The sequence below is a fragment of the Pongo abelii genome, chromosome X (genome assembly GCF_028885655.2).
Source record: "Pongo abelii isolate AG06213 chromosome X, NHGRI_mPonAbe1-v2.0_pri, whole genome shotgun sequence".
Lineage (NCBI taxonomy): Eukaryota > Metazoa > Chordata > Mammalia > Primates > Hominidae > Pongo > Pongo abelii.
Genome location: NC_072008.2, coordinates 70167923 through 70193694, shown reverse-complemented (window position 1 = coordinate 70193694; position 25772 = coordinate 70167923). Strand labels below are relative to the sequence as shown.

The following is a 25772-nucleotide window of genomic DNA, read 5'->3' as shown; positions in this document are numbered from 1 at the left end:
AGTCCTAACCAGGGGAAATAAGAAGGGGAGAAAGGAAAAGGGATAGGATAGGACAAGAGACCTTTGATTCCTGGAGGAGACAAGTGAAAAGGCAGTTGGGTGGGTATCAACCAACTTAGGTTTTCAGTGAGCTGAGCCCCAGGAATAGAGGTGGGCTTTGCCCAGGCATCCCTGCTTACAGTAACAGGCCTGAGACAACCACAGGGAACAGAGCATCCAGTGACTTTAGAGGCCAACTTGGAGCCTGCTGCTCATAGACACTGGGGGTGTTGCAAGGGGAAGAAGGGGGCAGGAAGACGGGAACATAGGAGAAATTAGCTGAGGGCTGTGAGTTCACCTTCACCACTTCCTTATTCTTATCTATGAGGTGGAAGAAAGAGCAGGGGACTAAACCTGTGGCAAATCTGATCATGGAAGAAGGTCACATTCCCTTTGTTCTCCAGACTACCCACGAAGTTTCTAAACATGACCACAGTTCTTGCGTGGACACGGCCTTCCTCCTGTGCAGATTAAGGCTGTGTGTCTACAGCCTTGTGTGCCTGGGCCCCAGCCCAGCCATGACAGCCTATTTCTGTAGCACTCAACCTCTGTTCCCCAGGCAAGTGGTACAGGACATAGTACACTCAGATTCACAGCCCTGAGTAAGTCACCATTACTCCTTTGGCACACACACACACAAGTTTACCATTAAATACTCACATGCAACTTGCTCCTTGATCAGAAACACATGTACCTACCTCCCCCGAAGATGTATGTGTGTATGACGCACACATACACTATCATAAAATATCCACAAGTACACACACCTGGACATACAGACTCTCACACACTACATATGCATACACTCAACTAAACCTGTACATATACATCTAGCCACACTCAGAGCATTCATATTCATCTCCTTTGGACATAAACATGTCCACAGTCTCTCACAATGAAACCTCCTTTGCAAACACACACAACTATGTTTCTTTACACACTCACATAATGATATACAGACACAGAGACACACAACCACACTCATTCACACAGGCTCTCACCCTCTGTGCTTACCTATACACATCCAGTACTTCCTACATGTACTCAGCAGATTGGTTTGCAAGTACTAATGCTTTATGTTGCTTTGCAAGTTCTCCTAGGTCTGTGTGATATCCTTCCTTCTGGCTCTTTGTCTTATACTCTTTTTCTTTTTTAAAACTTTTCCATATGAAAGTTTTCAAAACTATACAGAAGTAGTAAGAATAGTAAAATGAAGGCCCATGAACCCATCACCCAGCTTCAAAAATTATTTATGCATGTTTTAAGTTAAACAATTCAACAGACATTTCCCATGTTTCAGTTCTCTGCGTGTGTATGATGTTAGGACATAGCGGGGTGGCGAAGGGGAGCTGAAGACATAGTAGGTATTCAATAAATATTAGTTGAGTTGAAAATTTCCAGTCCCTGGATGGGCCTCTGAGGTTAAAGAAATGATGACTAAGTCACTATCCCTGCCCTTGGTGTGGTAGAGGAAACAAACATGAACACAAAATGCCCATAATTCATAGGGCTCAGTATTACACTAGAACAGGGGTTGGAAAATTATAGGCTGGGGACCAAGTCTAGATGGAAAATAAAGTTTTCATTTTGTTTGATTTTCTTTTCTTTTCTTTTTTTTTTTTTTTTTGGAGACAGAGTCTTACTCTGTCACCCAGGCTGGAGTGCAGCGGCACAGTCTTGGCTCACTGCAATCTCCACCTCCCAGGTTCAACCTCAGCCTCTCAAGTGGCTGGGATTACAGGCGTGAACCACCATGCCTGGCTAATTTTTGTATTTTTAATAGAGACAAGGTTTTGCCATGTTGAGCAGGCTGGTCTTGAACTCCTAGCCTCAAGTGATCTGCCCTCCTCGGTCTCCTAAAGTGCTGGGATTACAGGCGTGAGCCACCGCACCCAGCCTGTTTTGGAAAATAAAGTTTTATTGGCACATAGCCATGCCCATTCAATTACATGTTGTCTGTGGTTGCAATGGCAGAGTTGAGCCGTTGTCATAGAGACCATATAGCCCACAAAGATGAAAATATTTACTATCTGGCCTTTTACAGAAAAATTTTGATGACCCCTGCACTAGAGGGCTGGGGAAAAGACTCTGGGAGCTAATTTGATTCTGCCTTGGAGGGAACGTGGTAGTGGTAAGGGTCAGACAATGCCTCCCAGGGTGGCATGTGGACCTGGGTCTCAGAGGCAGAGTGTGAGTCATCATCTCTCCACTGTACCCATGCTCTGTACACTTGGTTCGCCCACCTACAACCTCCATGGAACACATTTGAAGAGCCCCATGTACCCCCCAAATACACATGCAGCCATTCCCTTTTCACATTTTACATCATCAAAGAAGAACTTTGAGGAAAGAGTGACGTCAAGGCCCAGGTTCCCATGCGTTACTTACCCAATGGGTAGAATATGTCTGACAGGACACTCATGCTGGCCAAAATCACCTACTCATTGGTCTCAAAGAATGCATTCAGAAGGGCTGGCAGCTAGGCCTGATGGAAACTACTCTGGGTCATCAAGCACAGACACACGGAAAGTTAGATCAGGAAGGCACCTCAGAGATCCCTGGATCCAAATGCATCCCTCTCTACTGACAGGTGGGAAAACTTACATGAGGCCCAAAGTGATTTGAACAAGGTCACACGACAAATTGGTAGCAAATTGGAACTGAGACTAGAACTTAGGTGTCCTGACTCTTGAAGCAAAGTGCTAGGCATCTATTAATAGTACAAACCTTTTACAGATGGGAAAAATAAGTTCCAGGGAAATGAAGATATTTTCCCAGTGTCACACTGCATGTTAGGGACAGAATTGTAGTGAGAATCCAGGGTGACTGAATCCCAGACCAAGGTTCTTTCAAGTATTAAACATCTAACTCGAGTGCCCAGAGGAGGCCTAAGATGCCCCAGATATTAACAGAAAGGCCAGGGGTCTTTCCACTAAGCCACACTGCCTATCATGGAGCACACTAATGCTTTCCCAGCAAGGGGAGGAGGGTGATGAGAAAATCCACCTTCCCCAGCTTCCCCATTCCTGGAGGATGGCCTTTGCTAAGGGAAGGTCTGAGGTAGTGGTGCTAAAGCATTCCTCCCTTCCTCCCTCTGCTCAGAATCGCACCACACATTTGGGCCCTGTGCACCCAATATACCTAGGGTGTGGAAGATGTTATTGAAGCCATGCAGACTCACTAGCCTCACCATCATGCTCCTGGCACAGATGCCTTTACACAGACAGCTCAGAAACGAGTCTCAAAACAACAACTTGGACACCAGAGAGCTTCAAAATGCTGGAAGAGTCAGTCCCTGAGGTTTTTGGCCCCTGAAAGGCTTTCCAGCTCATATTCTGCCAGCTGAGATGAGTCCTCCCCAAAGCAGGAGGCACTTCTGCCCTCAGTGCCCCTGTTACCAACCCACAACTACCCTGATCTCAGAGGAGAAATGACCATTGGAACCACATGCTGGTGAACTGAAGGAACTGTATAAGACTTGCACCTGCTAACCATAATCTGGGTCATCCCAAGTCTGTCCCTACCAGAGTAGGAACAGAGGCTTGGTGTCTGTTCTCTTCAAGGAGATAAAAGGTTTCAGGAGGGCAAGAAAAATTCTACAGGATCTCCCCAGGAATCTTCTTGTCTTAAATACTATGGATTTCCATATTCTCTAGTCTGAACCCCTCATTTTCCAGATGACCATACCAAGTCCCAGAGTCAATGGCTGGTTAGAGTCATACAACAATACAGACAATGAGCAATGTCCTGCACAAAAGCAAGTTACATTTGGAGGAAGATATACATGTCTGTCCTAGGCCAGCTCCTGGCTTCTGTGGGGTGGAGGTAGTTCTTACCTTGGTGAAGAAGACCATGGCTGCAATTCTGTGCTTCTTATCCTCAGTCTGGTATACGATGATGGAATACAAGAGAATTCCTGGAATCTGGAGACAGCAGAACTCCACCATGGCCCTGGAACAGAGAAACTTGAGCCATAAGACTGGTATCAAAACCAGCATTTAAGAAGGCTGGTATACTGTCTCCATAGCTGAATATGGCCTGGGGACAGTGGCAGCCTGAGGAATTCTTGCAGGAGCTTTTGGGGAGGGACTTGGGAGCTTGGTTTTTTTTTTTTTTTTTTTTTTTCTATAGAGAAGCTGAAGGTTCTCAGATTTGACCCCAAACTCCTAGACTGAGGCCCCTGCTGGCTCCCTCTCTGAGCCAAGCAGAGCCCAAGAGTAGCTGCTAATGGCCAGGGTCCTGCCTGTGACCCAGCGTTTAGATCTGTCTTGCAATTTCAAGGAGTAAAAAGTCTAACGCTTTTGTTTCCCTAGGGTAGACCCTGGGGACATCACATCCCTTCGTTTTTTCACATCTAAGATACAGGATTATTGGGCTCTCATACTACCTCCATCTTGCCCATGGGCACCAAGAGGAGTGAGAAAACAGCCAGGTTGTCTCTTGTTCAATGAATAGGGGTCGGGGTGGCTTTAGGATCCAGAGGAGAAATGAATAGAGAAGTATAACAAAAAACTGACTCTTCAGCCAGCCCCCTTGAATCCTTCTCATGGATCCTGGGGTTACAGCCAGGATACAGAGGCTGACCGTCAGGGTTTCCTCTCTTTTTCTGCTCCTCTCTTTCTCCACTCCATTGAACAGTGCTCAATGACTCCCTGTGTCTGTTTATTGAACGAGCTGCTACTCTCTATCTACTTCCTCAGGGGAGGGGGTGGTATTCCCAGGCCCTCTTGGTACCAGGTTATGTATGAAATAAATGCCATGGCTGAAGGTTATAGGGCTGGCAAGATTTGTTCAGGCTTCTTGAGCTTCAGAAAAATGAATTCCTCCAAGAGGCCTATTTTGCAGAGGAGACTGTACCACTTCTATGGAAATGCTGCAGCCACGTCCTCACCTGGGTAGTGTCAGCCAAAGTGCTCCTTCTGCCCCGCCCTCCTTTAGTGATGCCCGTTCTCCCCCAAATCTCCAGGGCTCAGATAAGGTGAGTGAGGATTATCTCTGAGAGCAGTTCTGCCATGGGCAACTGTCAGAGGACAAATTTGGGGAAAATCATAGTAGTTTGGAAGCCAGAGACCTGAGTTTACAAGGGCTGATTTGTAGTCAGTTTTGATACTCACTCACTGTGGCTTTGGAGGGCCTCTTCCTTCTTGAGACTTAATTTCCTCATCTAACAAGTAGAGATGAAAGCACCCACTTCACTGATGGGCATTAAGAATATGAACATAGCTAGACTCAGGCAAGATGGCCGAATAGGAACAGCTCCAGTCTGCAGCTCCCAGCGAGATCAACGCAGAAGGCGGAAGATTTCTGCATTTCCAACTGAGGTACCTGTTTTGTCTCACTGGGACTGGTTAGACAGTGGGTGCAGCCCACGGAGGGCAGGCCAAAGCAGGGTGAGGCATCATCTCACCCGGGAAATGCAAGGAGTTGGGGGACTCTCTCCCCTAGCCAAGGGAAGCTGTGAGCAACTTTGCCATGAGGAATGGTGCACTCTGGCCCCAACACTATGCTTTTCCCATGGTTTTCACAACCCACAGACCAGGAGATTCCCTCGAGTGCCTATGCCACCAGGGCCCTGGGTTTTGAGCACAAACCTGGGCAGCCGTTTGGGCAGACACTTAGCTAGCTGCGGGAGTCTTTTTTTCATATGCCAGTGGTGCCTGGAACCCCAGTGAGACAGAACTGTTCACTCCTCTGGAAAGGGGGCTGAAGCCAGGGAGCCAAATGGTCTAACTCGGTGGATCCCACACCCATGGAGCCCAGCAAGCTAAGATCCACTGGCTTGAAATTCTCACTGCCAGCACAGCAGTCTGAAGTCAACCTGGGACACTGGAGCTTTGATGAGGAGAGGGGCGTCCGCCATTACTGAGGCTTGAGTAGGAGTTTTTCCCCTCACAGTGTAAACAAAGCCCCTGGGAAGTTCCAACTGGGCAGAGCCCTCCATAGCTCAGCAAAGCCACTGTAGTCAGACTGTCTCTCTAGATTCCTCCTCTCTGGGCAGGGCATCTGTGAAAAAAAGGCAGCAGCCCCAGTCAGGGGCTTATAGATAAAACCCCCATCTCCCTGGGACAGAGCACCTGGGAGAAGGGGCTGCTGTGGGCACAGCTTCAGCTGACTTGAATGTCCCTGCCTGCTGGCTCTGAAGAGAGCAGGGGATCTCCCAGCACAGCACTGGAGCTCTGCTAAGGGTCAGACGGCCTTCTCAAGTGGGTCCCTGATGCCCGTGTCTCCTGACTGGGAGACACCTCCAAGCAGGGGCAGACAGGCACCTCATACAGGAGAGCTCCAGCTGGCATCTGGTGGTTGCCCCTCTGGGACAAAGCTTCCAGAGGAAGGAACAGGCAGCAATCTTTGCTGTTCTACAGAGTCTGGTGGTGATACCCAGGAAAATAAGGTCTGGGGTGGACCTCCAGGAAACTCCAGCAGACCTGCAGCAGAAGGGCCTGGCTGTTAGAAGGAAAACTAACAAACAGAAAGTAATAGCATCAACATCAACAAAAAAGGATGTCCACTCAGAAACCTCATCTGAAGGTCACCAACGTCAAAGACCAAAGGTAGATAAATCCATGAAGATGGGGAGAAACCACTGCAAAAAGCTGAAAATTCAAAACACCAGAATACGTCTAAAGGATCACAACTCCTTGCCAGCAAAGGAACAAAACTGGATGAAGAATGAGTTTGACAGATTGACAGAAGTAGGCTTCAGAAGGTGGATAATAACAAACTCCTCCGAGCTAAAGGAGCATGTTCTAACCCAATGCAAGGAAGCTAAGATCCTGAAAAAAGGTTGGATGAATTGCTACCTAGAATAACTAGTTTAGAGAAGAACATAAATGGCCTGATGGAGCTGAAAAACACAGCACAAGAACTTCGTGAAGCATACACAAGTATCAATAGCCAAATCAATCAAGCAGAAGAAAGGATATCAGAGTTTGAAGATCAACTTAATGAAATAAAGTGTGAAGACAAGATTAGAGAAAAAAGAATGAAAAGGCACGAACAAAGCCTCCAAGAAATATGGGACTATGTGAAAAGACCAAACCTACATTTCATTGGTGTACCTGAAAGTGACCAGGAGAATGGAACCAAGCTGGAAAACACTCTTCAGGATATTATCCAGGAGAACTTCCCCAACCTAGCAAGACAGGCCGGTTGGGAGCAGGCCCCCCAAAATCTGGCCATAAACTGGCCACAAAACTGGCCATAAACAAAATCTCTGCAGCACTGTAATATGTTCATAATGGCCCTAACACCCACCTTTAGTTATTGTGGGTTTATGGGAATGAGGGAAAGGAACACCTGGCCCACTCAGGATGGAAAACTGCTTAAAGGCATTCTTAAGCCACAAACAATAGCATGAGCGACCTGTGCCTTAAGGACATGTTCCTGCTGCAGTTAACTAGCCCAACCTATTCCTTTGATTTGGCCCATCCCTTCATTTCCCAAAAGGGATACTTTTAGTTAATTTAATATCTATAGAAACAATGCTAATGACTGGCTTGCTGTTAATAAATATGTGGGTAAATCTCTGTTAGGGGCTCTCAGCTCTGAAGGCAGTGAGACCCCAGATTTCCCACTTCACACCTCTATATTTCTGTGTGTGTGTCTTTAATCCCTCTAGCGCCACTGGGTTAGGGTCTCCCTGACCGAGTTGATCTCGGCACAGGTCAACATTCAAATTCAGGAAATACAGAGAACAACAGAAAGATATACCTTGAGAAAAGCAACCACAAGACACATAATCATCAGATTCACCAAGGTTGAAATGAAGGAAAAAAACGTTAAGGACAGCCAGAGAGAAAGGTCAGGTTGCTCACAAAAAGAAGCACATCATACTAACAGCAGATCTCTCTGCAGAAACCCTACAAGCCAGAAGAGAGTGGGGGCCAACATTCAACATTCTTAAAGAAAATAATTTTCAACCCAGAATTTCATATCCAGCCAAATTAAGATTCATAAGCAAAGAAGAAATAAAATCCTTTACAGACAAGCAAATGCTGAGAGATTTTGTCACCAATAGGCCTGCCTTACAAGAGTAACTAAAGGAAGCACTAAACATGAAAATGAACAACCAGTGCCAGCCACCATACCAAATTATAAAGACCATCGACACTATGAAGAAACTGCATCAACTAACAGGAAAATAACCAGCTAGCATCATAATGCCAGGATCAAACTCACATATAACAATATTAACCTTAAATATAAATGGGCTAAATATCCCAGTAAAAATACACAGACTGGCAAATTGGATAAAGAGTCAAGACCCATCGGTGTGCTATATTCTGGAGACCCATCTCATGTGAAAACACACACATAGGCTCAAAATAAGAGGATGGAGGAATATTTACCAAGCAAAAAAATAAAAAGCAACAACAACAATAAAAAACAAGGGTTGCAATCCTAGTCTCTGATAAAACAGACTTCAAACCAACAAAGATCAAAAGAGACAATGAAGGGCATTACATAATGGTAAAGGGATCAATGCAATGAAAAGAGCTAATTATCCTAAATATATATGCACCCAATACAGGAGAACCCAGATTCATAAAGCAAGTTCTTAGAGACCTACAAGGAGACTTAGACTCCCACACAATAATAGTGGGAGACTTTAACACCTCACTGTCAATATTAGACAGATCAATGACACAGAAAATTAACAAGGATATTCAGGACTTGAACTAAACTCTGGACCAAGTGGACCTAATAGACATCTACAGAACTCTCCACTCCAAATCAACAGAATATACATTCTTCTCAGCACCACATCACACTTATTCTAAAATTCACCACATAATTGGAAGTGAAACACTCCTCAGCAAATGCAAAAGAATAGAAATCATAATAAACTGTCTCTCAGACTACAGTGCAATCAAATGAGGACTCAGGATTAAGAAACTAACTCAAAAACGCACAACTACTGGAAACTGAACAACCTGCTGCTGAATTACTACTGGGTAAATAATGAAATTAAGGCAGAAATAAATAAATTCTTTGAAACCAATGAGACCAAAGATACAACGTACCAGAATCTCTGGAACACAGCTAAAGTAGTGTTTAGAGGGAAATTTATAGCACTAAATGCCCACAAGAGAAAGCAGGAAAGATCTAAAATTGACACCCTAACATCACAATTAAAAGAACTAGAGAATCAAGAGCAAACAAATTCAAAAGTTAGCAGAAGACAAGAAATAACTAAGATCAGAGCAGAACTGAAGGATATAGATACACAAAAAAAAACCCTTCAAAAAAATCAATGAATCCAGGAGCTGGTTTTGTGAAAAGATCAACAAAATAGATAGACTGATAGCCAGAATAATGAAGAAGAAGAGAGAGAAGGAGCTGGTATCATTCCTTCTGAAACGATTCCAAACAATAGCAAAAGAGGGACTCCTCCCTAACTCATTTGATGAGGCCAGCATCATGCTTATACCAAAACCTGGCAGAGACACAACAAAAAAAGAAAATTTCAGGCCAATATCCCTGATGAATATCAACGCAAAAATCCTCAGTAAAATACTGGCAAACCGAATCCAGCAGCACATCAAAAAGCTTATCCACCATGACCAAGTCGGCTTCATCCCTAGGATGGAAGGCTGGTTCAACATCCGCAAATCAATAACTGTAATCCACCACATAAACAGTACCAATGACAAAAACCACATGATTATCTCGAAAGATGCAGTAAAGGCCTTTGGCAAAATTCAACACCTTTTCATGCTACAAACTCTCAATAAACTAGGTGTTGACGGAATGTATCTCAAAATAATAAGAGCTATTTATGACAAACCCACAGCTGATACCACACTGAATGGGCAAAAACTGGAAGCATTCCCTTTGAAAACTGGCACAAGACAGGGATGCTCTCTCTCACCACTCCTCTTCAACCTAGTATTGGAAGTTCTGGCCAGGGCAATCAGGTAAGATAAAGAAATAAAGGTACTCAAACAGGAAGAGAGGAAGTCAAATTGTCTCTGTTTGTAGATGACATGATTGTATATTTAGAAAACCCCATCATCTCAGCCCAAAATATTTTTAAGCTGATAAGCAAATTCAGCAAAGTCTCAGGATACAAAATTAATGTGCAAAAATCACAAACATTCCTATACACCAATAATAGACAGAGAGCCAAATCATGAGTGAACTCCCATTCACAATTGCTACTAAGAGAATAAAATACTTAGGAATACAACTTACAAGGGATATGAAGGACCTCTTCAAGGAGAACTACAAACCACTGCTCAAAAAAATAAAGAAGGACACAAACAAATGGAAAAACATTCTATGTTCATGGATAGGAGGAATCAATATCGTGAAAATGGCCATACTGACCAAAGTAATTTATAGATTCAATGCCATCCGCATCAAGCTACAATTGACTTTCTTCACACAATTAGAAAAATACTACTTTAAATTTCATATGGAACCAAAAAAGAGCCCGCATAGCAGACAATCCTAAGCAAAAAGAACAAAGCTGGAGGCATCACACTACCTGACTTCAAACTATACTACGAGTCTACAGTAACCAAAACCACATGGTACTGGTACCAAAACAGATATATAGACCAATGGAACAGAATAGAGGCCTCAGAAATAACACCACACATCTACAACCATCTGACCTTTGGCAAACCTGACAAAAACAAGCAATAGGAAAAGGATTCCCTATTTAATAAATGGTGTTGGGAAAACTGGTAAGCCATATACGGAAAAATGAAACTGGACCCCTTCCTTACACCTTATACAAAAATTAACTCAAGATGGATTAAAGACTTAAGCATAAGACCTAAAACCATAAAAACCCTAGAAGAAATCCAAGGCAATACCATTCAGGACACAGGCATGGACAAAAACTTCATGACTAAAACATCAAAAGCAATGGCAACGAAAGCCAAAATTGACAAATGGGATGTAATTAAACTAAAGAGCTTCTGCACAGCAAAAGAAACTATCATCAGAATGAACAGGCAACCTACAGAATGGGAGAAAATTTTTACAATCTATCCATCTGACAAAGGCTAATATCCAGAATCTATAAAGAACTTAAACAAATTTACAAGAAAAAAACAAACAACCCCATCAAAAAGTGGGCGAAGGATATGAACAGACACTTCTCAAAAGAAGACATTTATTTTTGTTTTATTTTATTTTATTTTATTTATTTATTTTTTGAGATGGAGTCTCACTCTGTCACCCAGGCTGGAATGCAGTGGTGCGATCTCGGCTCACTGCAACCTCCACCCACCCAGGGTTCAAGTGATTCTCCTACCTCAGCCTCCCAAGCAGTGGGGATTAGAGGTGCCTGCCACCGTTCCTGGCTAATTTTTGTATTTTTAGTAGAGACAGAGTTTCAGCATCTTGGCCAGGCTGGTCTTGAACTCCTGACCTCTTGATCCACCCACCTCAGGCTCCCAAAGTGCTGGGATTACAGGCGTGAGCCACTGCACCCAGCAAAAGAAGACATTTATGTAGCCAACAAACATATGAAAAAAAGGTCATCATCACTGGTCATTAGAGAAATGTAAATCAAAATCACAATGAGATATCATCTCATGCCAGTTAGAAAGGGGATCATTAAAATGTCAGGAAACAACAGATGCTGGAGAGGATGTGGAGAAATAGGAATGCTTTTACACTGTTGGTGGGAGTGCAAGTTAGTTCAAACATTGTGGAAGACAGTGTGGCGATTCCTCAAGGATCTAGAAACAGAAATACCATTTGACCCAGCAATCCCATTACTGAGTATATACCAAGAGGATTATGAATCATTCTACTATAAAGACACATGCACACATATGTTTATTGTGGCACTGTTCACAATAGCAAAGACTTGGAACCAACCCAAGTGTCCATCAATGATAGACTAGATAAAGAAAATGTGGCACACATACACCATGGAATACTACGCAGCCATAAAAAACGATGAGTTCACGTCCTTTGCAGGGACATGGAAGAAGCTGGAAACCATCATTCTTACCAAACTAACACAAGAACATAAAACCAAACACCTCATGTTCTCACTCATAAGTGGGAGTTGAACAATGAGAACACATGGACACAGGGTGGGGAACATCACACACTGGGGCCTGTCAGGGGGTAGGGGGCTAGAGGAGGGAGAGCATTAGGAGAGATACCTAATGTAGATGACAGGTTGATGGGTGCAGCAAACCACCATGGCACATGTATACCTATGTAACAAACCTGCATGTTCTGCACATATACCCCAGAACTTAAAGTAGAAGAAGAAGAAGAAAATTGAAAAAGAAGAAAGAGTATGAACATGGCCAGGCATGGTGACTCACGCCTGTAATTCCAGCACTTTGGGAGGCCAAGGTGAGTGGATCACCTGAGGTCAGGAGTTCAAGACCAGCCTGGCCAACATGGTGAAACCCCGTCTCTATCAAAAATACAAAAAAATTAGCCAGACATGATGGTGCACACTTGTAATCCTAGCTACTGGGAGGCTGAGGCAGGAGAATCACTCGAAGCTGGGAGGCGGAGGTCGCAGTGAATTGAGATCACGCCACTGCACTCCAGCCTGGGCAACAAAGAAAGACTCCATCTCAAAAAAAAAAAAAAAAACCAATGTGAACATGAACAGGTTTTGTTGGATAAAATGCCCACTACTCACAGGAAGGGTTGTTGTGAACTGTATTCTCTTGATCCTTTCCTGGCCAGGCCCTGGTCCTTGTTTTTGCCTAGGTCAAGACTCAAATCCCAGCCTTCAAGCCTACAACTTGAACCAGCCTCTGACAGATGGATAAGATGCTTCAGCTCAGAGTGTATGTGTAAGGGAAAGGCGTGTACAGGCAAGGGAGGAATGTCCTCCTGAAGACTAGGAAGATGGACATGAATCTTACTATTTTCTCTATTTATTTATTTATTTAGAGATGGACTTTCACTCTTGTTGCCCAGGCTGGAGTGCAATGGTGCAATCTCAGCTCACCGAAACCTCCGCCTTCCGGATTCAAGCAATTCTCCTGCCTCAGCCTCCCAAGTAGCTGGGATTACAGGCATGCGCCACCATGCCTGGCTAATTTTGTATTTTTAGTAGAGACAAGGTTTCTCCATGTTGGTCAGGCTGGTCTCGAACTCCTGACCTCAGATGATCTGCCCGCCTCAGCCTCCCAAAGTGCTGGGTTTACAGGCGTGAGCCACCATTCCCAGCATATTAATATTACTTTTAAAAAATAGAGATAAGGTCTAATTGTGTTGCGCAGGCTGATCTCAAATTCCTGAACTCAAGCAATCCTTCTGCCTTGTCCAAAGTGCTGGGATTATAGGAATGTGCCACTGTGCCATTTCTATTTTCTCAAACATTTACCAGAGAAACTCTTCTCTATGCCTAGTTGAAATTGGAATTAGATTGTGATTAATCCCAGTCCATGCCCCCTGAATATCTGTGTTCCAAGGAGATGGAACATAGATGTGCCCTATCAACCATGTAGCCTTTCTTTGGGTGATTAAAGTTGGATCCCAAAGAGGCCAGCTTCACTACCACTTCTGCCAGGATCCTTCACTCAGCCTTCTGTTCCTCATTTTGTTTAATTTTCCCCCAGGAGACATGAACCTCAGCTTAGATTAGGAAAATCTACAATAAAGACACATGCACACGTATGTTTATTGCGGCATTATTCATAATAGCAAAGACTTGGAACCAACCCAAATGTCCAACAATGATAGACTGGATTAAGAAAATGTGGCACATATACACCATGGAATACTATGCAGCCATAAAAAATGATGAGTTCACATCCTTTGTAGGGACATGGATGAAATTGGAAATCATCATTCTCAGTAAACTATCGCAAGAACAAAAAACCAAACACCGCATATTCTCACTCATAGGTGGGAATTGAACAATGAGAACACATGGACACAGGAAGGGGAACATCACACTCTGGGGACTGTTATGGGGTGGGGGGAGGTGGGAGGGATAGCATTGGGAGATATACCTAATGCTAGATGACGAGTTGGTGGGTGCAGCGCACCAGCATGGCACATGTATACATATGTAACTTACCTGCACATTGCGCACATGTACCATAAAACCTAAAGTATAATAATAATAAAAGAAAAAAAAAAAAACAAAAAACAAACAAAAAAAAAGAACAAGATTAAATACTCTAAAAAAAAAAAAAAAAAAAGCTAAGTGTTTGTTTGTTTCCCACAAAAGAAATTCTTTTTATTTTATTTTATTTTATTTTATTTTATTTTATTTTATTTTATTTTATTTTTTGAGATGGAGTTTTGCTTTTGTCGCCTAGGCTGGAGTGCAGTGGCGTGATGTAAGCTCACTGCGACCTCCGCCTCCTGGGTTCAAGCGATTCTCCAGCCTCAGCCTCCCGAGTAGCTGGGATTTCAGGTGCCCATCACCACACCTGGCTAATTTTTGTGTTTTTAGTAGAGACGGGGTTTCGCCATCTTGGCCAGGCTGGTCTTGAACTCCTAACCTCAAGTGATCCGGCCCCCCTTGGCCTCCCAAAGTGCTGGGATTACAGGTGTGAGACACCGCACTCAGACAAAATGACTTAAAATTTTTTTTTTTTTTTTGAGACAAAGTTTCACTCTTGTTGCCTGAAGGCTGGAGTGCAATAGCACGATTTCAGCTCACTGCAACCTCTCCCTCCTGGGTTCAAGCAATATTCCTGCCTCAGCCTCCTGAGTAGCTGGGATTACAGGCATGCTCCACCACCCCTGGCTAATTTTATATTTTTAGTAGAGACGGGGTTTCACCACGTTGGTCAGGCTGGTCTCCAACTCCTGACATCAGGTGACCCACCCACCTCAGCCTCCCAAAGTGCTGGGATTAGAGGCGTGAGCCACCGTGGCTGGTGATAAATTATTTTAGAAAAGCTTCTAGTGTATCCTGAGATTGATGGAATTCTATGATTATTGTCAGAAGCAACTTTTTAAAATTGATAGTTAACAACAATGTATTGTATATTTCAGGAGCAACTCTTTGAAAGTAGCTAGTTCTAAAGAGAATTAAGGAGGAACAATTAATTTTCTAGAAGGTCTAGCTAAGGAAGTTAAAAAGTTAATTAAGGCAGCAGTCTGACTCAAAGATAGGTTTCAGAGAGAAGCTGAAAGAATTCAGTCTTAGGGGCTGATAGGTAAGGATTTGCAATGAAGTTGCTGGGGCTTGGCACGTTCAATGAAAATTTCTCATGCAGTCCCCACAAATTACTGATGTTAATGAAAGCATCAACTTCTTTTCTTTTCTTTCTTTCTTTTTTTTTTTTTTTTTTTTGAGACAGGGTCTTGCTCTATTGCTCAGGCTGAATGGAGTGCAGTGGAGCAATCATAGTTCACTGCAGCCTCAAAATTCTGGGCTTAAGCAGTCCTCCCACCTCAGCCTACTGAATAGCTAGGACTGCAGGTGTGCGCCACCACACCTGGCTATTTTTTATTTTATTTTCTTTTTGTAGAGACAAGTTTTCCATATGTTGCCCGGGCTGGTCTAGAACTCCTGAGCTCAAGCAAACCTCCTGCTTCAGCCTCCTAAGTTGCTGGGATGACAGGCATGAGCCACTGCATCTGGCTAAAACATCAATTTATTAAACGGTCTTCATAGATTGTTTTATGTCAGGGAAATTTAAAAACTGATTTTTTATGATATTAAGGAATTCTTTAGTGTGTAACAAGAGCAAATATATATATAATATATTATATAATATATATATAATATATTATATATATTATATATATATTTTTTAATAATCCTTATCTTGGCTGGTCGGGGTGGCTCAAGCCTGTAATCCCAGCACTTTGGGAAGCCAAGGCAGGTGGAACACTTGAGGTCAGGAGTTCGAGACCAGCCTGGCCAACATGGTGAAACTCCTTCTCTATTAAGAATACAAAAATTAGCTGGGTGTGGTGGCAGGTGCCTGTAATCCCAGCTGCTCAGGAGGCTGAGGCAGGGGAATCTCTCGAACCAGGGAGGCAGAGGTTTCAGTGAGCTGAGATCACACCACTGCACTCCAGCCTGGGCAACAGAGCAAGACTCCATCTCAAAAAAAAAAAAAAATGTTGATCCTGTAGCTGGCACCAAATCTCTCCAGATCCCCAGGGTTTCAAGGACACTCCTCTCCTCTGAGATATCCTTTTGTGGAAATATTTGAAAAGCACTAGTCTGAGGGAAATAAGCAGATTCAGGGGTGCTAAGCTTGAAATGTTAACTATAAAGTAGGGAAAATTCCAGATGGATCTAAGATTTAAATGCTAAGAAAGAAAGAGACTAATGAATGCATAAGAAGAAGATTGTATAACCTTTAAGTGAAGAAACTCTAAACGTCATACAAAATCCAAAAGCCATACAAGAAAATATTGATGCATTTCACATAACATTTAAAACTTTTGCATCACAAAAATATATATGACAAAGTCAAAACACAAACAACAAAGTGGTATCAGATTTTATAATACATAAAACAAGTAAGAGAGGGGCTACTTTTCTCAATAACAAAAAGATCATATAAATCAGTAAGATTAAGATGAATAACAATGCAAAATGGGGAAAGGGCATGCACAGTAAGTAGACAGTAAGAGAGATGAATTACTGATAAAGATGCTCATCATTGCTCATAATGAAAGAAATTAAAATTAAAGTGAGATACAACTTTTCACGTATAAGATTATTAAGTTTGTTAATACTTAGTGTGAGTGACAGTGTGGGAAAACAGTCCATCTTCTACACAGCCTATTAAGAGTATAAATTGGGCAATCTCATTGGAGGGCAGTTTGTCAGTATTAATCAAAAAATGTTAAGTGTGTGCCAGGTGTGGAAGCTCATGCCTGTAATCCCAGCACTTTGGGAGGCTAAGGTGGGCAGATCACTTAAGGTCAGAAGTATGAGACCAGCCTGGCCAACATGATGAAACCCCGTCTCTACTAAAAATACAAAAAAATTAGCCGGGCATGGTGGTGCACGTCTGTGGTCCCAGCTACTCGGGAGGTGGAGGGACGAGATTCGCTTGAACCCGGGATGCAGAGGTTGCAGTGAGCTGAGATCACATCACCGCACTCCAGCCTAGGTGACAAAGTGAGACTCTTGTCTCAAAAAAAAAAAAAAAAAAAAAGTTAAGTGTGCATACTCTTTGATCCAACAGTTATATTTCTAGGAATTTAGCCTGCAGATATATCATACCTGTGCATGGACATGTGTACAAGGATAGTCACTATAGCATTGTTTCTAGTAGCAAAAGACTGGGTGGAGGGGGTGGAATCCCTAAACATTCATCATTTAGGGACTGATCAGTTAAACTACAGTATAAATTCTACCTCCATCTATATCTCTATTAAAAAGAGTGAGGTGAATATGTTTGTACTGATATGGAAAGTCATCCAAATAGTTAAGGGAACAAAGTAAGGCAGAGAACAGTGTAACTGGTTTGAGTCCATTTGTGTGAATAAAAAAAAAGGTTGTTCTGTAGAAATATTAACATTTTTTCAAAGGAACACACAAGAGACTGTTTTCATTGGGTACCCTTGTGGAATGAACCTGGTAATCTGGCTGTTTGTACTGTTTAAATGCTTTACTATGTGCGGGTATTGTTTTTAATATTTAAAAAAAAACTAGTTAATTTTAAAATAACTTTTACCTACTGCCCAAGAAAAGAGAGTACAGTAATGCCTAAATCCTTTAGTTATTGTTTTTGCCACTTTCAGTGGGAGGGGGACAGGACTAAAGTCAAAGTGTGTGTGTCCCTTGGTAAAACCCAAACAGGAGATTTTTTTTCCCAGTGACAACCAGTTTAATTTAGCAGAGCTTGGAGGCAGAGCACTATACTGAGTATTCTATAAAGATGTATTCTCAGGCCGGGCACGGTGGCTCAGGCCTGTAATCCCAGCACTTTGGGAGGCCGAGTCAGGCTGATCATGAGATCAGGAGTTTGAGACCAGCCTGGCCAATATGGTGAAATCGCGTTTCTATTAAAAATACAAAAATTAGCCGGGTGTGGTGGCATGTGCCTGTAATCCCAGCTACTCGGGAGGTGGAGGCAGAAGAATCGCTTGAACCTGGGAGGTGGAGGTTGCAGTGAGCCGAGATCATGCCATTGCACTCCATCCTGGGTGACAGAGAGAGACTCCGAAAAAAAGAAAAAAATATGTATTTTCAAGGACAAGTAAGACCTATTTCTCTGCACCCTCACCCTTGGAGGCACAAAGGCACAGGAGTGCTGCTAGACTCCTTGCTCTACATGAATTCATCCTTCATAGTGAGGAAGTTTCTGAGGGGGATATCTGATATTGGTGACCCCCAAACATCTCAAAGATGTGACACTATAAAGCAACCACATAAACAAGTGTACAAAATAACCAGCTAAAATGATGACAGGATCAAATCCACACATAACAATACTAACCTCAAATTGAAACAGGCTAAATGACCTAATTAAAAGACAGAGAGTGGCAAGCTGGATAAAGAACCAAGACCATTGTTTTGAAGAGACCCATCTCACATGCAATGACAAACATAGGCTCAAAATAAAGAGATGGAGAAAAATGTACCAAGCAAATGGAAAACAGAAAAAAAGCAGGTGTTGCAATCTTAGTTTCTGACAAAACAGACTTTAAACCAACAAAGATTTTTAAAAAGACAAAGAATGGCATTACATAATGGTAAAGGGTTCTATTCAACAAACTTAACTATCCTAAATATAATATGCACCCAACACAGGCGCACCCTGATTCATAAAGCAATTTCTTAGAGACCTTCAAAGAGACTTAGACCCCCACAGAATAATAGTGGGAGATTTAAACATCCCACTGACAATATTAGACAGATCATTAAGACAGAAAATTAACAAAGATATTCAGGATCTGAACTCAGCACTGGATCAAATGGATCTGTTACATATTTACAGAACTCTCCACCCAAAAACAACAGAATATACATTCTTCTCATCACCACATGGCACATGCTTTAAAATCAATTGCATAAGGCTGGGCACAGTGGCTCACACCTGTTATCCCAGCACTTTGGGAGGCCGAGGCGGGCGAATTACCTGAGGTCAGGAGTTCGAGACCAGCCTGTCCAACATGATGAAACCCCATCTCTACTAAAAATACAAAAATTAGCCAGACATAGTGGTGCATGCCTGTAGTCTCGGCTCCTCGGGAGGCTAAGGCAGGAGAATCGCTTGAACCCAGGAGGCGAAGGTTGCAGTGAGCCAAGATTGTGCCATTGCACTCCAGCCTGGGCAACAAGAGTGAAACTCCATCTCAAAAAAAAAAAAAAAAAAAATCATCACATAATAGGAAGTAAAACACTCCTCAGCAGATGGAAGAGAACTGAAATTATAACAATCTCTTGGGCCACAGCACAATCAAATTAGAAACCAAGACTAAGAAATTCACTCGAAACCATACAATTACATGAAAATTGAATAACCTGCTCCTAAATGGTTTCTCGGTCAATAATGAAATTCAGGCAGAAATCAGGAAGTTCTTTAAAACTAATGAGAACAAAGATACAACATACCACAATCTCTGGAACACAGCTACGGCAGAGTTAAGACGGAAATTTGTAGCACTAAATGCCCACATCAAACAGTTAGAAAGATCTCAGATTAACAACCTAACATCACAACTAAAAGAACTAGAAGTAGCTGAGGTCTAGAGAAAATGAGGGTCAGTGAGCCATCCCTTAGGAGGCAGAGGTAAAAGGAGGAATGACTTCTCTCAGGCTTACTGGCCCCAATCCCAAGAGGCAAGGCTGAAGGTGGAAGCTGGAAGGAAGAAGCCGGTCCATTCCCCTACCCTACACCACCTTCACTGACTCAGAGACTCAGGAAGATAGAGCAGAATGGATCCCACAGAGACCAAGAAGTCCCTCCCTGTCTCATGTTACAGAGATCTAAGAAGAAATTTGCCCAAGTCACACAGCAATTCAGTGGCAGAGCTGGAGCTAGAGCTCAGACTATGTGGCTCCAAATTCAGTGCTCTTTCCATAATATTAGGCTGCCCTAGCAACTCAATGGTGGACAAACAAAATGCCCCCACTAGCTTGCAAGGGAGTCTGGCTGAGATCCCATGGTTCCATCAAAGAGAGGAGATGAAACTGAATCACCCCGGCCTCCCTAAACCCGCATCCCAGCAAACATTCCTCATAACCACTACCTTCACAATCTGGGAGCTGTTTATAAGAACTTTCTCAAATGTTCTGGGATCTCTTGCTCCACTTCCAAAGTCACCTCTGACTGGCTGCCACCGTGATGGACCTTTTTCTTCTCTCTCTCTGTTTGGCTGCAGCTTTCCAGAAGAGCCCTGCTGGACAGCCCCAGGAATGCTGAGGTAGTGAAGCTGACTACACCCTTCATTTAGGTTTTGCTAAACTATCCGAGGCTTGGGGTCAGTAGCCTGCCCTGAAATCTCATATTATCCCTCTTGGCCTGGGTTCCCATTAAGGAACCCCCAATGCTAAGGAAAGGCTCTGCCCCTACCCCTTTCTACCAACTTCCCAAAGATGAGGTGGGCACTTTGGGAGGCTGAGGCAAGCAGATCACCTGAGGTCAGGAGTTTGAGACCAGCCTGGTCAACATGTTGAAACCTCGTCTCTACTAAAAATACAAAAATTAGTCAGGCGTGGTGATGGGCTCCTGTAATCCCAGCTACTTGGGAGGCAGAGGCAGGAGAATCACTTGAACCCAGGAGGCGGAGGTTGTAGTGAGCTGAGATCATGCCACTGCACTCCAGCCTAGGCAACAGAGTGAGACTCCATCTCAAAAAAACAAAAACAAAAGAAAAATGCAAAGATGAGTCAGGAGATAAAGAGGTGTGGAGAAGCGGCCCTCAGTCAAGAGACAGGAGGCAGACTTCTCTGGCTTCCTTGCCCAAAGATGGCTCATTTCTGGCCCCTGGGGAAAAAGGGGAATGGGATAAAATGGATGTCAAGGTCAAGAAAGAGTCTCCTATGAGGGAGAGAGATGACTCTAACTTGACTACTGTTCAAGTTCCTTTCTGCTCTCCAGCAAAAGCTTTCACAGAGCATTGAACTGTCCAGACCCTTGTAGGACAAAGGGAAGAGTGAAGTCCACCAAGAGAGGGAGATGGTGAGGAGGCAACTAAGCCCAGACTGTAATCTTAGCCTTTTGCTACACTGTAACGGTGTAGATATAAAACAGTCTACACCATTCCAGGGCATAGAAATGGGTGTCTTGCTACACTGTAATGGTGTAGACATAAAACAGTCTACACCATTCCAGGACATAGAGATGGGTGTCTTTCTTGGAGCCCCTAGAGACTGATATGGTTTGGCTGTGTCCCCACCCAAATCTCATCTTGAATGGTGGCTCCCATAACTCCTATGTGTCATGGGAGTGTTTGAAATGCTTGTTCCCCAGTGCCATAAAGAAATAGCACTTGAACATAAATTTAATTTTCTCAACAAGGCCATTTTTATACTTTCTGCAGAAAGGGTACACTTGCCAGCAGTTTTGCCACGAGAGTACACTGAACAAGAGACAGGGTCATTTACAACCTGACACGTCCACCCTTCTGCTGTATCCAGTTTCCATGGGGTGGAACGGGACCTCAAATTCTGTATTTGTCCCGACTGGCTAGCAACTTAGAACTTTCTAAAAGAAGCAAAGGCAGAAGAGAACAAAGGAAGGAGGAAGTAACTTGTGGAATGCTGAGAAAGGTAAAAACACCTTCAAATAAGGAAGAGGAACAGGCTATGGCCTAATGCTTTGCTTGGACCAGTATAAACATGCCAGGGCAAATATTTAGGCTAAATTGTGGGAGCTAAGAACATAAAGTACATTGATGTCTTTATTACAGCTAGCAGATATTTAAGAATGTTAGCACAGGTCTTTGAATAAATTTTGCTTCTAAGAGAAGTTACTATTTATTCCTAATTAGACGGGGAGGAAAGTCTTTGAAGAGGAACCTCTACTTTACTTTTTGCAGGAGAGACCTGGTGAATCATGGAGGTGGGTCTTTCCCTTGCTGTTCTCATGATAGTGATTAGGTCTCACGAGATCTGATGGTTTTATAAAGGGGAGTTCCCTTACCCAAGCCCTCTTGCCTGCTGCCATGTAAGATGTGACTTTGCTCCTTATTTGTCTTCAGCCATGATTGTGAGGTCTCCCCAGCCATGTGGAACTGTGAGTCAATTAAACCTCTTTCCTTTATAAATTATCCAGTCTCGGGTATGTCCTTATTAGCAGTGTGAGAACAGAATAATATAGAGACTATGCCCCAAACAGCCACCAGCTACCCTATCTTGGTAAACTCCACAGTGTATGAGAGAGGAGAAAAGAGCTCTTCAGCATTGGGGCAGCTGAGTTTTTGAGACCCTAGAATTGGGCCTGATAGGATTTCTTTAGAGAAACCAAGGTGAGTGTTTGGAGAAAAGATCAACATGTGTGTGTATAACTACACTAATAAGGTAGGCATTAACTCTACTGGGACTGATATTTGGGTAGTATGCAGGGATAGAGCTGTACAGGCTGTTAAAATATTTAAAAACTTCTATACTGATTGGTATCACTCTTCACTTGCACCACCACCGCCTTGATTCCTTCATGAGAACTCCTCCCCCTAGGACCTCCCCATATAATTCAACAACCAAAGGATTAATGCCTGGCATAGCAGGGGCCTCCAGGACTCTGCTCTAACACTAGGGCCACAAGAGTTTGTAGGTTGTCAGACTCCCTTCCAGGTGTCAAATATTTAGACTATCATCCCTAATTATCTCTACATACCCTGGGGAGAAACCAAGGTGCAGAGAGGTCAAGGTCACACAGCTAGTTCTATGGCTGATTGTATCCCTTCAAAATTCGTATGTTGAAGCTCTGACCCCCAGCACCTCAGAATGTGACTGTATTTGGAGACTGAGTCTTTAAATAAGTAATTAAGTTAAAATGAGGCCGTTGGACCGGGCATGGTGGCTCACTCCTGTAATCCCAGCATTTGGGAGGCTGAGGTGGGCAGATCACGAGGTCAGGAGTTCGAGACCAGCCTGACCAACATGGTGAAACCCTGTCTCTATTAAAAATACAAAAAAAAATTAGCCGACTGTGTTGGCGCATGCCTGTAATCCCAGCTACTCAGGAGGCTGAGGCAGGAGAATCGCTTGAACCAGAGAGGTAGAGGTTGCAGTGAGCCGAGATCGCGCCACTGCACTCCAGCCTGGGTGACAGAGCAAGATTCCTCGGGCTTGGCAGCGGGGCAGGATTCCGGGCAGGAGCCTTGACTCTCAGGTGGCGGGCTCTGCGACCCTGCGAGATGGACGGGACGGAAGGCAGTGCCGGGCAGCCCGGCCCCGCTGAGCGGTACCACCGAAGCAGCGTGTCCTCCGTGGGAGCCCGAGCGGCTGACGTGCTGGTATACCCGGCGGATGACACGGTGGTGCCCCTGGCTGTGGAGAACCTGCCCTCGCTCAGTGCCCATGAGGGGCACCGCGCCGTCCGCAAGATCCTGCAGCTTCCAGACATCGCCCTGGATGTCTTCGCACTCTGGCTGGTCTCCCCTCTGCTGGAGGTGCAGCTGAAACCCAAGCACCAGCCCTACAAGCTGGGACGCCAGTGGCCGGAGCTGCTGCTGCGCTTCACCAGTGCCCCGGACGACGACGTGGCCACGGATGAGCCTTTCCTGCGGTTCCGAAGGAACATGTTCTTCCCAAAGCGGCGGGAGCTCCAGATTCGCGACAAGGAGGTCCTGCGGCTGCTCTATGAGGAGGCCAAGGGCAACGTGCTGGCTGCACGGTACCCGTGCGACGTGGAGGACTGCGAGGCTCTGGGCGCCCTGGTGTGCGCGTGCAGCTCGTGCCCTACCAGCCCGGCTGGCCGGCAGCCTGTGACCTGAGGGAGAAGCTGGACTCCTTCCTCCCTGCCCACCTCTGTAAGCGGGGCCAGGGTCTCTTTGCTGCCCTCCGGGGCCATGGGGCCAGGGCCGGGCCCGGCCGGGCGAGCAGGGCCTGCTGAACGCCTACCGCCAGGTGCAGGAGGTCAGCAGCGACGGTGGGTGCGAGACCGCCCTGGACACCCACTACCGCGCCTACCTCCCCAAGTGCCACGAGCTGCCCTTCTATGGGTGTGCCTTCTTCCATGGTGAGGTTGACAAGCCAGCCCAAGGCTTTTTGCACCGGGGCGGGCACAAGCCAGTTTCTGTGGCCATCAGTCTGGAAGGTGTGCACGTCATCGACAGCAGAGAGAAGCACGTCCTGCTAGGCCTGTGCTTCCAGGAGCTGTCATGGGACCACACCTCCTCTGAGGAGGAGGAGCCCATCCTGTGGCTGGAGTTCGACGGGGACAGCGAGGGCACACCTGTCAACAAGCCCCTCAAGATCTACTCCAAGCAGGCTGAACTGATGAGCAGCCTCATTGAGTACTGCATCAAACTGAGCCAGGCGGCGGAGCCCGCAGGCCCCCAGGACAGTGCGACTGGCTCGCACTCAGACCCCAGCTCCTCGCCGGCTCCTGTTCAGCGCCCCAAGCTGCAGAGGCAGGGCAGTGTGGTGTCCAGCCGGATCCAGCATCTCTCCACCATCGACTACGTGGAGGACGGCAAGGGGATTAGGCGAGTGAAGCCGAAGCGCACCACGTCCTTCTTCAGCCGGCAGCTGTCCTTGGGCCAGGGGAGCTACACCGTGGTGCAGCCCAACGACAGCCTGGAGCAGGGCTGAGGACGCTGTACCCCACAGGAGGAGGGCAACTGGGGGCCCTGGCCCGGCACTGTCCTCCTGAGGGGCAGGGGCCAGCTGCAACAGTCTCATGGGTCACCACAGGAGGAGGGCTGCCTCAGCAGATTTCTCAGACCACGGAGAAGTGACTTTTGGGCCCGGGGCCATGCCCGGGCTGTGCAGAGCTGGCCAGGGCCTCCCGCAGGGCCCCTCTGCAGCTTGCCCTCCCTTCCCCCCATTCCCCCGGATGCTGGGCCCTGCTGCTATCTCAGGACCATCCGATCAAGCTGCAGCTGCCACCCTCACCTAGAAACATGCCTTTGTGCCCACCTCAAGATGGGCAGTGTCCCCTGTTCTGAAGTGCCCGGTGGCAGCTCCAGTGGCAGAGGACCAAGGATTGAGGTTTGGGACCTGAAGGTCCAGTGTGTGCCTTTGGCCTCTTCCCTGGACTTGGGTGACCAGTCCCCGCCTTCCTCCTGGTAGTGCTCCAACCCCTGGACTTGGATGATCAGTTTCCTGCCTTCCTTCTGCTGGTGCTCCACCCCCCACTGCCAGGCTGGGCCACCACCCTGAGGAGGGTGGGAGGGGCCTCCCTGGATTGAACCCGGACAGAAACATGGTGAGGGCCCCCACCACACCTCCCTGTTGAACCAGGAATGGAGGGAGCCAGGTAAGCCCCTACCTGGGGTCCTGTGCCCCTCGTTCTGGTCTCCTTTGCAGGCACGAGACACCAGAAAGAGCATGCCTTTCTGATAACCTTTGGTGATGTCACTGCTGGAAGGTGGCTGTCCTGTGGACCACCTGGCCTCCAGACCCACACTCACAGTCTGTGAAAAACTCCTGAAAATCCCCTGGTGGGCACTCCTTGGAGCCCAAGCAGCTCCCCTAGGGGACTGACCGGATCTGCCCTCTCCTCCCCGTGTCTGGGTCTTCAGGTTTTAGTTTGGTCTTTGTTCATCTGAGTTGTGCCGGGGCAATGCCAGGAAGTGCCCTGGGTAACCTCTGGTGCGCGCTCCTTCTCAGGTGGCACCATGGATTCCTCTGGGGGCCGGTGCATGCCTGGAAAAGCCTGGGCCACACGGGACAGTCTCTCTTTTCTCGAGGA

At 45.4% G+C, this 25772-nt stretch overlaps 1 long non-coding RNA gene and 1 pseudogene across 1 annotated transcript in view; one reads left to right on the top strand and one right to left on the bottom strand.

The window, feature by feature from the left end:
* Window positions 1–25772, bottom strand: part of LOC112130758 (uncharacterized) — a 54592-nt gene that overhangs the window by 12658 nt on the left and 16162 nt on the right. The window contains exon 4 of the long non-coding RNA XR_002912958.3: window positions 3876–3990. This is a non-coding gene — a long non-coding RNA (uncharacterized LOC112130758). The remainder of the gene's footprint in view (window positions 1–3875; window positions 3991–25772) is intronic.
* LOC100460616 (FERM domain-containing protein 8-like) lies at window positions 23205–24670 on the top strand (annotated as a pseudogene).